Raw genomic sequence first — 15,806 nt, 5'->3', positions numbered from 1 at the left:
GTAGAGAGTTGAGAGTACAAAGCAATTATATTTGCATTTCCAATGTAATTCAGATTAATAATACCTTAAATTATACTCTTTTATGGAAGAAGTTATTGTACTCTGAACTATAAAATAAGAGTATGTAGTAATAAAAATTATAGTCCTTTTGAAGTACTTTATAATGTCTATCTTCTGTTTATCTTTTGGCTCAGAGAGGCATTCTCTAGCACATCTTTAATAAATTTACATACATATTTTTATTCTACTTCCATTAATATTCTAGCCAGTATTTTAAGTCATATCATTTTCCTTGTGTAAGAAATTAGTTTTATTCGTATGTTTTTCTCTTAATAATTTTTTTATTTCAAGGTCATATGTCCTCACAATTTGTCAGATTTTTTTTCCTCACTGTTGCTTTCTTATGGTTTTTTCCCTTTAGTTTCTCAGCTACTGTACCTAAATATTTCACATCGTTGCATGATTTGTCAATCAATCAAACACTATTTTTATATTTCGAGAAATGTTAAGGAAACCAACATTACCACCACGATGGCCCCATTATAAATTCAAATCACTGATTTTTATACTGTGGCACATGTCCTTTGACAATAAACTACATCCATAAGTTCAAATGACTAACCAATTCATTGAGCAACCTTTTCATCTTAGAATGGTACTTTAAGACTCCACGTACTGTTATCCTAACCTTTCTCTCAAGAATCACAGTTTCTTTATTTCTATCCACCTGAAACCAATTCCTCTTCACTCAGTCCTCTAATAAGGGGAGCAGGGGCTCTCTCTCTCTCACAGGGCCTGTCTTGCCAGCTTTTCGATCAGTTCCCCCTGGTGGGACTGCCTTGCCAGGCCACAAAGGAAGAGGAAACTCCTTATATGACTTGATGAGCTGGGGTAGATGGGAAGGGGGCTCTTCTTTTCTGTGGAATAGGGGAGGAGCCATTGTAATGCTACTACTTGGTTCCTTATATCTTATAACTTATCAGCCTCGTTTGCATTGATTCCACACATTTCCTCACTTTTTTTATTCATTTTTCTATAGTTGAATATTTTTCTTTACTAGATGCATGTATTAATATAGATGCTTGGCATGATGTGTTCGGGGGTATATATACAAATAAATGAACACGTTTTTTTTTCTTTCAGTGCATCAATAAATATAAAAATACAGGAGTCTTACAGGAGAATTTGCTTGAAAACCAAGTCTTTTCCATTATAGTCATTTATGGAATTAAGAGAAGAAAGTATATTTTAAAGGCTGTGCATTTGGCATGACTGTAGAGCATAAAATTCAATACCGGGTCAATAAAAATACTAAAGATAAAAAAATTAATTGGATTATGAATTCAAAAAATATTCATGAACCCAAGATGGCAGCACCAATCACACACTGCCTCTGATTAGCAAGAAAACCAGGACTGCACTGTGGCCAAAGACCAAACCGAGAGCTACAAAATATCAGTCCTGCTGATTCCCTGGTGAGAGGGATCCACATTGTGTGGAGCACAGGTGAGTCTGACACCTGGCCACCCAGCTAATCCACAAAAAAATTCCTGGGCCGTCATCTTGGGAAAGACTGAGGGATATCTGTGCAGCTCTGGGCTTTCATATCAGCCACAATCAAGATTAGCTGCCTGTCTAGAAAGATTGTGGGGCACCCAAGCACGTTTGAGCTCTGATCTCTCCAGCACCCCACCCCCACCCCCACACTACTTGCTGGCCTAGCCTAGCTGGGTCACAGAGCAGATAAGCAGAGCTCTGCCATCTCAAGAGGGCCTGGAGAGCTTCTGAGTAGCTTGGAGTTCCAATTTCTCACAGTGCCCCACTCCCCCTCTGCCTCCCGCCCCCTCCCCACCAGCTGCTTACCAGTGAGGTCCATCTGTTACAAGGAGCATACCAGCAGAGCTGAATCTAGGCACAGGCTACAATACACATTAGCCTCCACACTATGAGCAACTTCAGGCCTTGGTCTGTCTCCACCTACCTGCCTGAAGCACACTGTACTGACATAACATAAAACAAACAGGCTGAGCAGAGATCTGCTCAGGCCATGATCCTCATTACCTGTTATTTTGTTAGAAGCTTCTGGCTCTGATCTCACCCCGCCAATCAACAGCCTATTGGCCTGATCCATCTAGGTCGCAGAGCAGATAAGCAGGGAAGAGAGAGAGCTGTGCTGCTATTTCATGAGCAGCTTTGAGCTCTAATCTCCCTCTGCCATAGGCTTACTAGCCTAGACCAACCTGGGCACAGAGCAGATAAGCAGAGCCTTGTCATATCAAGAAGGCTTGCAGAGCACACTAGCAGCTTTGGGCTCTGGTCTCACTCAGCCCAGAAGCTGCTTACCAACCTGACCAATGGGGGATCCAGAGCAGATAGACAGGGTTGAGTCTGGCACAGACCAAGAAAACATTATCAAGAAAATCATAGAAGAAAACTTCCACAAACTGAAGAAAGGACTGCCCATAAACATACAAGAAGCCTACAGAACTCCATAAAGATTTGACCAAAAAAGAAAATTCTCCCATCACATAATAATCAAAACATTAAATGTACAGAACAAATAAAGAATATAAAAAGCTACAAGAGAAAAAGGTCAAGTTACATATAAAGATAAACCCATCAGAATCACACTGACTTCTCAAAAGAGACTGTGAAAGCTGATAAATACCTTTAGCAAAGTGGCTGAATACAACCCCAACTCAAAAAAAAAAAAATCAGTAGCCCTCCTGTATACAAGTAACAAACAGTCTGAGAAAGAAGTTAGTGAAATTACACCCTTCACAATAGCCACAAATTATATAAAGTACTTTGGTGTAAATCTAATGAAAGATTTGTAATGAAAAATCTTCAAATATCTGAAAAAAGAATTTGAAGAAGATTTCAGAAGATGGAAAGATTTCACATGCCCATGGGATTCAATTCAATTCCCAGAAAAATATTAACACAATTATTTACTAACCTAGAACTATCAATTCTCAACTTCATACGGAAAAACAACAACAACAAAAAAAAAACCAAGAATACTTAAAACAATCCTGTACAATAAAAGATTTTCTGAGGTAATCTCCATTCCAGATATAAAGCTGTACTATAGAGCAACAGCAATAACAAAGGCATCGTACTGCCATAGAAATAGGCTAGTTGATCAATGGCATGGAGTTGAAGAACCAGAAATAAAGTCACATACATATGGATATCGGATTTTTGACAAAGAAGCCAAATCCATACAATGAAAAAAAGAGAGCATGTTAAACAAATGGTGCTGGTCTAACTGGATGGCCAAATGTAGAAAAATGAAAATCAGTTCATATCTATCACCCTGTACAAAACTGAAGTCAAAATGGATTAAAGCAACAGCCTACAGACTGGGAAAAGATCTTCACCAACCCTACATCTGACAAAGGTCTAATATCCAAAATATATAAAGAACTCAAGAAATTAAACACCACCAAACCAAATAACCCAATTGAGAAATGGGGCTTGGAACTAAACAGAGAATTCTCAACAGAGGAATATCAAATGGCTGAGAAACACTTAAAGAAATGCTCAACCTCCTTAGTCATCAGGGAAATGCAAATCAAAACAACTCTGAGATTCCATCTTACACCCATCAGAATGGCTAAGATCAAAAATTCAAGCGACACCACATGCTGGCGAGGATGTGGGGAGAGAGGAACACTCCTTCATTGCTGGTGGGAATGCAAACTAGTACAACCACTTGGAAATCTATCTGGTGCTATCTCAGAAAAATGGGAATAGGGCTTCCTCAGGACCCAGCTATTCCACTCCTTGGAATATACCCAGAAGATGCTCCAGCACACAGCAAGAAAATTTGCTCAACCATGTTCATAGCAGCCTTATTCATAATAGCCAGAACATGGAAACAGCCTAAGTGTCCCTCAATAGAAGAATGGATAAAGAAACTGTGGTATATATACACTATGGAATACTATTCAGCTATTAAAAACAAGGAATTCCCGAAATTTGTGGATAAATGGATTGAACTAGAAATGATCATAATGAGTGAGTTAACCCAGAAGCAGAAAGACTCAAATGGTATATACTCACTTATATCTGCATATTAGCCCAAGGAGCATGTCCCACGAAAGCCTTCACTTACCAGGAAACTGAGACAGAGGGGAGGACATTCTAGTGGGACTCTAGATGAGAGAAGCATGGGAGAATGGCAAAGTAGAAGGATCCAGAGGGTCCTAGAAGTCTACAAGTAGAACATTATGATAGGCAGATTTGGGCTCAGGGGTCCCGCTCAAACTAAGGCACCAGCCAAGGACAATACAGGCGGTAAACCTTAAACCCCTACCTAGATCTAGCCAATGGACAAAACACTCTCCACAGTAGAGTGGAGAGTGGGATATTACTTTCTCACATACTCTGGTTCCTCACCTTTGACCATGTCCCCTGGAGGGGGAGACCTGGTGGCACTCAGAGGAAGGACAGCAGGTTACCAAGAAGAGACTTGATACCCTATGAACATATACAGGGGGAGGTAATCCCCCTCAGGAACAGTCATAGGGGAGGGGAATAAGGGGAGAAGGGGAGGGAGGGAAGAATGGGAGGATACAAGGGATGGGATAACCATTGAGATGTAACAAGAATAAATTAATAAAGGAGAAAAAATGGATTAAAGATCTCAACATAAAACAAGACATACTAAACGTGTTAAAAAAAAAGTGGGAAAGAGCATTGAGCTCATCAGCATAGGAAACAACTTCCTGAACAGAACACCAACAGCTCAGGTCCTAAGATCAACAACTAATAAATGGGACCTTATGAAACTGAAAAGCTTCTGTAAGATGAAGAACACTGTTAACAGAACAAAATGACAGCCTACAGACTAGGAAAAGACCTTCCACAACCTTACATCTGACAAAGGGCTAATATCTAAGATATGTAAAGAACTCAAGAAATTAAACATCACCAAACTAAATAATCCAATTTAAAACGGGGTACAGAACTAAACACAGAGTTTTCAATAGAGGAATATTGAATAGCTGAGAAGCACTTAAAGAAATGTTCAACATCCCTATTTATCAGGGAAATGCAACTCAAAATGACTCTGAGATTCCATTTTACACCTATCTGAATGTCTAAGATCAAAAACTTAGTTGACAGCACATGCTGAAAAGGATGTGGAGAGGGGAAACTACTCCATTGCTGGTGAGAGTGCCAACATGTACAACCACTTTAAAAATCAATCTGCTGCTTTCTCTGGAAATTGGGAATAACTCTACCTCAGGACCCAGCCATACCACTCCTGGGAATAGACCCAAAAGATTCTCCACCTTACTACAAGTACATTTGCTCAACTATGTTCATAGTAGCTTTGTTCATAATAGCCAGAATCTGGAAACAACCTAGATGTCCCTCAACCAAAAAATGGATAAGAAACCTGTGGTACATTTACACAGTGGAATACAATGCAGATATTAAAAACAAGGAAATCTTAAAATTTGCAGGCAAATGGATGAAACTAGAAAATAATTTCTTGATTGTGATAACCCAGATGCAGAAAAACACACATGTTATATAGTCATCCATAGGCACATATTGGCCACATAATAAGGGAAAACTACACTTCGATACAGAGATTGAAACTTGTGGAAACCAGGCCCGACTGGGCTGCCTGCCTGTCTTGCTGTTTCATGTCCTGTTTTTAGCAACTTCCGTATCTGTGTTTATGTTGGTTAGCTAGTGATGTTTACTGCTCTGAGAACGCAACCTCCGCTCCTCAGGACTTCCCCTCCTCAGGACTCTCCCTCCTGTGCGCAATCACCTCTTGAGGGATTTCACCTGTGAGTGGCATTCCTGTTTTGCTGCCTATAAAAAGGCTCTTTGGACACTGAATAAAAGCTGCCGCTGCTGCTGATCTCTTAGCACGAAGGACCACCTGTTTGTGTGTGTGTGTGTGTGTGTGTGTGTGTGTGTGTGTGTGTGTGTGTTAAATCCGCAGTTCCTCGCCCTTGACTTGGTACCGCGGTGGTATGGGTGCCACAGAAACTTCAAGCAAGGACCATGTATGATGTATGATCTGGACATAGACTTTCTGCTCTGATGTAGTAGCACAGTCTTCTTGTCGGTCCCACTTGTGGAGTGGTAAGAACTACGTCAGATATGCACTCTGGTTACCAAATTTAGATCACTTCCCTCTGGCAAGATGGCCTTGCCTGCCTACAGAGGAAAAGGTTACAGCTAACACAGATGAGACTTGATAGGCTGAGGTCAGATTGTTAGGGGAGGAGAGCTCCCCTTTCTGAGTACTAAGCGAGAGAGGAGGAGGGGATGAAAGAGCTAGGGGTATCGGCAGGGATTGAGGAAGAGGCATACAATCAGGATGTGAAGAATTTAAACTGCAGAACAAGCAGGTAATTTATATTGCTAATCTCACTACATGGGAATAGCTCTGAGACGGACTGAGACAGGAATGTCTGGGCATAGCGAAGGCTTCTTGTTGGCTACAGAACCCTTGTGAATTATTATTAGATGCCATTCTTAGTATGGCATGAATGAAGATTTACAGATATCTTTTTTTCCTGCTCAGACAAAGAGCAGAAAACCAGCCTTAATTATTCTGTGCATCACACACACCTTATACACTTATAATTTTAGGACTGTATCATGCTTGTGATATGTTCTTAAATGCTTTCAGAACAAAAGAACTGGATACTGATACTGGATAAACCTGACAGGAAGAATTCCTCATAGCATGCTGTACGCGGACATCCTGTATAGTTCATATTTCAGCACCAAGTGCTTCCATTGCTGTTCCTCATCAGAACAAGACAGCTCCCAAAACACCTCTAAAGAAAGCTTCCAATCCTAATTGGTCTAGCATTTTAGACTGTCCCACACAGGACTCCAGTTAATCCTGGAATTTCTCAACATTTACAAACTGGAACACAAATGGTGTTCCTACCTTGTTTAACCATTTCCCCAATTTTATTTGGGCCCCTATAAAGGTATTATTTGTTCCAAATCAGTCAGAAGATACCATAAGAGAGTGATGCCCAATTTCCTTTATGGGGGATCGGGTATGTTTTTGGTGGCTATCTTGAAGTGTACAGGGTTATTATCAGTAAGAGTTGGTTACAATTTACTATTGGTCTTATTTAGAGAGAAAACAAGGTTAGACTCAGGGATGTCTCTCCTTTCATTTATCTTCCATTCTTAGGTTTGGAGATAGGAGTTGAAAGGAAAATGGTGGAATATAGAAATATATAGGGAAGATAGAACAAAAAGTAGATTTGTAAATCTACTCCTCAATTTAATGCCTTAATTGTCACTCACAGGGTTATTTGTAATTCACTGGTATAGAATTTTGTATATAGATGCAAAATATGTTTAATTTTAGGTATAGTGGTATAGAATTCAAATTTAAGATTATTCTTCATACACATCATATATGTGTGTGTGTGTGTGTGTGTGTGTCTGAGAGAGAGAGAGAGAGAGAGAGAGAGAGAGAGAGAGAGAGAGAGAGAGAGAGAGAGAACTCTAATATGAGGTATTGCACACATATGACTCAATTATAACACAATGTTTACTTCTAATACTTTGAAAGTGCTATTGTAGGCTGTTTAGGATAAATAAGTTATACAAGTTAATTGTTAGTTGATTAAGTCATGGTCATATCAATTACTAGTCTACACTAAAATATTTTTATTATTTTAAAGATTCATTGACAATGAAACAGTTTAACTCTTGGCACCACCCAGCCTACCTCAATGAGGATGATGAGCACTAAAGTACCGCCTTATTCAGATGGTTTCAAATGTGGCAAACAAACCACTTGGCAAAATATCCTCATTTCTTTCACAGACAAAATTTTGCCTAAAGAAGGGCAAGCTTGGATGCAGGCAGAGTTGATGGCCAAAGTCTTCCATGACAGGGTAAGCAAGTTCTCAATAGTTCCTGCCTCACAAATATGTCTGTTAGATATGTTGGGCCAGAAGGCTAAAGAAGATGCTCCAATGTTACATAGAGTTTTAGGTGACTATTCAAGTAGCAAACTGTCCCTGTCATCTTCTCATTTGGAAAACTACTAACCTGCACCCCTGGAATACTCAAGTAATTAATTTTATTCTTTCTCAAGTCTGATGGGGTTGAAGACGATATAGCTTAGTTTTACAATGAAGCTTAGTTGTTTAGGGGTTAAGATGATTTTAGTCTAGATAGTTTTTTAAATTGATAATGAGAAGATGTGGTGGAGATTGATTTGTATTCAGCATGTTAGATACACCAAGACAGGAAAGATGTTTTCTTCAAGGCTGTCAAATACAAACAACCAAAACACTAAGAATGTAACACTTATATCATTCCTGATTATGTCATGGTTCCTCTTGCTATAGGTAGTTTACTGTATATATGTGTATTAATATAAATGTATGTGTAAAAATAGAAGTGTTTAATTTAAAAAAGTAAATGTAATTGCACCCCTTTCTGTAGTGTACTTATGCTTCATTGGGAGATATAAAATATATCCACTAATTACAAAAAAAACCACCATATTCATATAGGTAGTATTTGGAAAATAAATGGATAAATGGGTAACAAAGAAAAGTAGAAAATAAAGATCAGCAAGAGTCCTAAGCATCAAATAAGTCACTGAACAATATTTGTATTAATTATTGTAGAAAGGGCCTTAAGGAGATAGACCATTGAGTAAAATAAGTGGTGTGCCATTTTTAATAAGTTAAATACAAACCATCTTTGTGCTATTTTTCTGGAGATCAGTTATAGCATACTCATATATTTACTAAGCATGTTCTGGTCAGTTACACTATGGTTAACAGAGGAAAAAATAAGAATGAGTGATACTTGTTTGTCTTTCTAGGTTCTGACTACCTTGAACAGAAACAAGAAAAAGCACATGGATATAACATACTGGTTTATATACATTATATATATTGTCACTATTGGTTTTGTTGTTGTTGCTTTTGTTGTTGAAAAGTGTTCCTTTACTGAGTAAGCCTTAAAGTAGAGTAGTTCATAAGTACACAAAGAGACTATAAGGAACGTTGACATCTAAATAAAACCTTTACAGAGAAATACTAAGATATATCAGAACCTGAAATGGTTCAAATCAATGCCAACAGAAGTATTCCTCAATACTGTTATTTGAATATGTATATTTTGGAACAAATAATATTTTCATATAACAGTATAAAAGCTTCTCAAAATTACTGAATCATTGTATCTTAAAATAATTATGTATAAGTGATTCAAAATGTACTCTGAAATGTATTTAGCAATTCCAGATAGGAATGATTCCAGTATAAGATACATATATGAAGTTAAAATATAAGGATAAATACATCTTACAGAATATATATGATACTGACTGGACAGGCCCTAGTGAGAGACTATGTGCTGTGACATGAGGGGTGTGTGTAGGTTGATACCCTTTGATGGCCCCCTCTTCTCTGAGAAAAGGGAGATGGGTTCCCTGGAGGGGTTGTGAGATAAGAAAGGGAAGGAGAGGGAGGAAGAAGCTGGTATCCAGCTGTGAAGAGATTAAATTAATAAAATGAATTTTTTTAACTTTTACTACTTTTTTTCCTTTATTAATTTATTCTTGTTACATCTCAATGGTTATCCCATCCCTTGTATTCTCCCATTCTTCCCTCCCTCCCATTTTCCCCTTATTCCCCTCCCCTATGACTGTTCCTGAGGGGGATTACCTCCCCCTGTACATGTTCATAGGGTATCAAGTCTCTTCTTGGTAACCTGCTGTCCTTCCTCTGAGTGCCACCAGGTCTCCCCCTTCAAGGGACATGGTCAAAGGTAAGGAAATTAATTTTTAAAAAATCAGGTGATTTAGGAGGAGATGGTCTTTTGAGTTCACTGTAAATGTGGGTAGAAGGGACAGGAAAGGATGTCACATGGGTTCTGCTGTAGAGCTGGTGATGAGACTGAGGGTTTGGACCCATGAAACAACAACAGCAAAACATTATTTTCTCTTCAATATAACTAGTATTCTTAAATTTAGAGGTTTTTTTTCCTTAATGATTTTTCCATCTAAAACCACATCATTTAAAACATAGCTTTGTTAGGTCTGTTAGAATGATTTCTTATCAGATAAATGTTTGTATTTGGCTTATTGTTTTCAAATATATCTTGATATCTGGAGGCGAAAATCATAGAGGTTTCAATAGTGTTTGAGATTTTTTTCTCATATAATATAATTTCAGGCAATGAGCCTCTATTTATTACCTTTTTTGATTAAAAATAGCTGCCTTGCATTTCTGTACTTCAAATTTAAGAAAAATAGTATGTGGGTGACCGGTTCTAATCATGGTCACTCTTTTTAGAAAATTAAAGAGGACAAATATTTTCACAGTAGAATGATACTAGCAGGGCATCAACATATATCTTGTTCTACATGAAATGATCAATTGAAATGCCTAAGCATATTAATTTCATTGCATCTGATAGACACACTACCAGTTCCTTCTTACAATGAATTGTTAAGCATTTGAGACACAGTGTGTAAAGTTTTTTTCATCGAAATTTTATGTTTGTGTGTATTTGCCCTTTCTCTGGGTAGCATGAAATTCACTTTAAAATTTCTGGAAGAAAGTCACTTTTTATGGATTGGAACAAATGACACTTATAAGCAAAACTTTTATAAAAGAAAATAAAGAAATACAAATTCATGTATGCATGATGTTTTGGAACACACTCTGGGAAGATCTATGGATATTTTACTCTGTACAAATAAGTGAACAAATAATACTACCCATGTACAAATTCTAGAAATCTGGTTTATTTTATTTTATTTTTAGGAAAAAAGCAAATAGTCTGTAAATTGTAATGAGCAGGAAAGAAAATTCAAATGATTGATACTCCCATTATGGAGAAAAAAATAAAACATAACTCAGAACATAAAAATTCCTTGACAGATGCTGGGCTCTTTGGCTGCAAGAAATGGAAAGATAGGGAAACAAGTTGCATTTTTGTAGAGAGATGAAACATGGGTTTAGGTAGCAGTGTGCAAATATGGGCCTAGAAAGAGCTTGATGAGTTGTAATTTGAGAGAAAGACTGAGTACTTAAGCCTTTTGTGGTGGCAGATCTAACATGGGGGAATATATTGTGGTAAGATTCTCTCGCTTTTTACCTACATAAAAAAGGTACATTCTAGTCCTGGAGAACCAGGCTTTTCTAAAATATTTGCTTAGTTTGCTTAGTTGCTTAAGTGAAAAGTTGAAAAAAAAAAACTTTACTTATTCTGAATATTTCCATCACTCTTTCAGTTTCGTTAGCTGCTTGATCTCTCTCTCCCTCTCTCTCTCTGTCTGTCTGTCTCTGTCTCTCCATCACTCTGCATCTCTGTCCCTCTGTCCCCCCATCTCTCTCTCTATATATATATATAATAATTCTATTGACTACAAATTTCTATGACTCATAGAAAAAGCAATCCTTCACACAAGTTTCCCCATGCACATGAATGAACAGTTGCATAATGAATACAACGGTGACCATTCATCATTATCCAATACAATATTCCAGGTCCACTGTGGTGCAATAGGACAACCTTTCCTAATGCGAAATTTCAATACTTGATATATGACTACAATTAGTCTCCCTAACTTCCTAGAAAAAAAAATGCTTTTATTTCCCCCATTCTTTGTAGAGTTTCCATAAAGTTGAAGCAAGTTCTTTGATATAATACTATGGTAGGGAGCAGTGGATTTTTAATAAGAATTCATTTTATGTTATACCAATGGTGGCAGAGATAGCTGTAGGCGAAAATTGACCATACATAATATGTGAATTCTTAGGGTTGAATTTGACTGACGGCTCCACTCAGAGGTCAAAGAAAATTAGCTATAAACCTTTATTTAAATACAAGATAAAACTGGAAATTCATCATTCTGTAACTCTTACTGTGACACATAAGAAGTGTGAAGGCCTTAATTATATATTTACATTCAAGAATATCATATAGCTCCATGGATGTTATGAGGCTGGCAGCATAAACAATTCCTGTTCTGAAGTATTTTAGAGAACCATCCGCTTAAACATTACCTGGGCTTTTGTCTTAAATGCTGTTCCAAAGACTCAAACTAGAACAACTCTCTCATGCTTGAACTTTAATAATACCACCTCGCTATAGTTTCCACAATCTAATTAGAGAATAACTGTTCTTGAAGATACAGAAAACTTAAGTTATACTGGGAAGCAGGTAGTTAACACAATATTTGAATGATAATTTTCTGAGACATTTTGTCCTCCATATTTTTAATGACAATTGTGTTATTTTCATTATTTGGAGAAGATTGGCCTTGGAAAGTAATTTATCTTTGACCTCATAGCATAAAACTATTAAACAAAAAAAGACTAAGAAAGTGTGACTCACACTTCTTAATCAAACTGCCTTCATTCTCACAGACACGAGATGATATTGGGCTGCCTTTGTCCAACCCTGATTGAGGGCCTTTCCTTGTGTGATTGTGCCCTGTTTTGTCCTCTTTGTGCTGTCGTCTTTTGGAAGCCTGGTATTTTCTGAAGAAGAGATGGAGGGAGAGTAGATATGGGTGAGAGAGGAGGTGTAAGGGAGAAAAGGTAGAGGAAAGAGAAACTGGTTGCAATGTATTGTATGAGACAAGACTCCATTTATTATTAAAAATAAAACCACATAAACTCTCATTTTTTTCACAGAAGGATTCCAAAGCTCTTTCTTGAAAGTCTGATAATAGAGGAAGATGCTATGAGACATAGTGGTGTATTCCATTAATCTAAACACTGTGGAGGAAGAGGGGGGTGGGTCTCCATGTGTTGACTTTCAGCCTCTTCTACATAGTACCAGAACATCCAGGACCACATGCAGAGAAACTGTTTACAAATACTTCTCTAGGTTCCAAATACAAATTTCTAAGAACCCACTTCATCCATGGGCAAGAGACAAGATCGTTCCTCAAATCCTTGACGTATCATTTAAGAACAGTGACCCCCACCCCCAAATAAAGTATGTAGAACTCCTTTGAAATTGTAAAGATGAAGCCTGGAATTTCCCTCAGTACATGTTATGAGGAAAATCCCTAAAGAAAGCTCTGATTTCTGGGATCTCTAGGAAACAGACTGGGACCCATTAGTACCTAAACTCACAGTTATACAATGACAGAGAAATTTCATAGGAAAGAAGAGAATAAATCTCAACACATGCATGCGCTCGCACATGCGCATGCACACACACACACACACACACACACACACACACACAAACATACACACACACACACACACACACACACACACACACACACACACACACGCACACACACACATGTCCACTATGTTCAGAAAGAATCAACTCTAGATGAGGTATGCTTTCCACCCATGTGATTAGGAACAATTGCACAAGTTTACAAACCAAGACTTAAGGCCTTGTATGAGCAATTTGCACTGTGGGAGGGACCCTGTCTCAAGCTCCTCAATGTTGATAATATTTCTGATCATCTGGTTGTATCCTTTTACCTATTCTCTTTATTCTACCTTTGGGTGGAGATGCCTTTCTCCCTTGTTTTTCCTATATCCCTTGTATTTATTTTCTGTCCTCTTTTTTTTTCCTTGCTGCATTAACTAGTCACTAGCACCACAGGAAAAAAAAAACCTGCCACTTAATAGGCAAGTGCTAAAATTTTGGAAAGAAATTTCCAAAGATAGAAGATTAGTATGGACCAATGAATACATTTTTATTAGCTTTTGCTAACCAATTTATTTACAGGAGTCTTTAAAATATATTTATTTAGTACTGTATTTCAAGTGAAGGCAAAGTTGTCTTCAAAAACTTTTCTGAACAAAGGAACAGAACCATCCCAGGCATTTAAATAATAGCAGTGTGTCTTTTCTTCCCATGAAGCATGCACCTACATGGGCTATAAGCAATGGTTATGCCAGAGCAAATGGAATAGTGTCTTCCTGAGAACTAGGAAAATCAATGAATCTGTATTCAGTAGGAGCACCCTGCTGGCCTCAGCTGTCCAGACCTTGGTTATAAGTTTCCCTTAGCAAGGCACAGTGGATGTTCTGCCTACCTTTATCAAAATGCTCCCTCTAGATAACAACTGAAGAAAGATAGCAATTGCTAGTGTTACAGGAAAAGCCACTCGTGAGAATAAGCTGCCGGGAAAGTAGACTCAAGGTTCATGAGGGTTCAGTGTACATTCCCAAGTAGAGAATTCTACTCTGGCATGTTGGAATCCACTTGCTCTCTGGAACTTTTCAGAGCAGCTGTGTTGCTTCTCGTCCCTTGTTATTTTTGCTCCTTGCTTTTGACATAGACTTTAAATGCTTCCTCAATTTCCATCTTAATTCCTGCAAAGATAGTACCAGTATATCTATCTTATAACCAAATCTGTAAAGAGACAAGAACGTGCACCTCTCTTAGTACAGGAAGTTTATCAAACAGCAATTCTTTAGGGGGTATTTCTAGAACCTTGAGACCATATAGGTAGTAATTTCGATACAAATTTGCTACAATAGCCTTACTCACATAATAGACCTCTATGGCCATTACAAAATAACACAAAAAGGAGATGTGGCTTTCTCCTGCTCTCTATCATTTGGAATCCCTAGCCATTTTCTCTTGACATTATTCTGTTGGGACCATGCATGTTAAACTTACCCATCTCAGCTGTGTTTGAAATGCTTCTTATCCCCAGCCAAGCATGCCTTTGATATCTTTACAGCTTACTATTTGGACAAGGCATTAAAAGTTCATATCATTACCACTTCAAAGACATCTTAGGGAAGTGAGATACCTGAGTTCAACTTTATAGTATTATGCATTTTGACAAAATTATTTCAATACTGCCCTTGAAATAACATCTATAGCTTGATATAAAATCTCCCCTAACTTTGCTGTGAATTTTCCACCCAGTGATAATATAAAATATCTAGAATGATCTTTGCCCTTCATCTGCTAGATTAATTGAAGAATGATCTTAATGTGCCCATGTTTATACACAGATGTTAAACAGGTCAAACCAGTGCTGTTTGTGAAAAAAAAAGTGACGAAGAATGGCATGTTGACAATATAGTGCCACAGTTACTTTATGTGATTTGTTGTTATCACAGTAAAATATGATTCAAACCTTTATATTATCTTGATCTTTAATACTGAATCCAAAAATGATATGGAAAATATGTGTTTGGGTAGATTCTAATTATATTAAAATATTTTCAATACCAAGTTGCATTATATATTGTGAAGTATCACAGTTTTATTAGGGAGAAATAAAACTTTTGGTAGTAGATAATAAGCATGAAAAATAAAATTATTAACTTTCAAACTTGCATTATGACTCCCAAAAATGCATTTTCTCATTATTAAGAAATTAAGTCTAGCCTTTACCTTCAACTTAGCACTGGGTAAGACAATAGCCTGAGTAGTTTGGAATCTATTCCTCATTAATAATATAATTTTCATTAAATATTTATTAAGACATGTGTATGTCAATTATCATTTACGTTTAAGAGGAACTAGGTTTTAAAATTAAATCTGTATTTCCTTTTCTGAGTGAAATTTGACCCTCCTCCTTTGGGTCCTCCCTGAAACTTAGCTTCTTTGGGTCTGTGGATTGTAGCATTTTTATCCTATAGTTTATAGATAATATCCACTTATCAGTGAGTATATACCATGTGTGGGCTTTTTTTTTTTTTTGCGGGGGAGGGGGATTGGATACTTCATCCAGGATTTTTTTCCTAGTTCCATCCATTTTCTGAAACTTTCAAAATGTTCTTGGTTTTCATAGCTGAGTAGTATTCCATTGTGTAAATGAACTTCGT

At 37.4% G+C, this 15,806-nt stretch overlaps 1 long non-coding RNA gene across 1 annotated transcript in view; it reads right to left on the bottom strand.

The window, feature by feature from the left end:
* LOC311584946 overlaps positions 1–4,153 on the bottom strand; it is a 744,261-nt gene extending 740,108 nt beyond the window's left edge. Inside the window, exon 1 of the long non-coding RNA XR_014775047.1 lies at positions 4,069–4,153. This is a non-coding gene — a long non-coding RNA (uncharacterized lncRNA). The remainder of the gene's footprint in view (positions 1–4,068) is intronic.
* Positions 4,154–15,806: the final 11,653 nt, after the last annotated feature.

This window comes from Acomys minous (assembly GCF_964271855.1).
Source record: "Acomys minous genome assembly, chromosome: 15".
Classification (NCBI taxonomy): domain Eukaryota; kingdom Metazoa; phylum Chordata; class Mammalia; order Rodentia; family Muridae; genus Acomys; species Acomys minous.
This window is presented reverse-complemented; position numbering and strand designations above follow the sequence as displayed.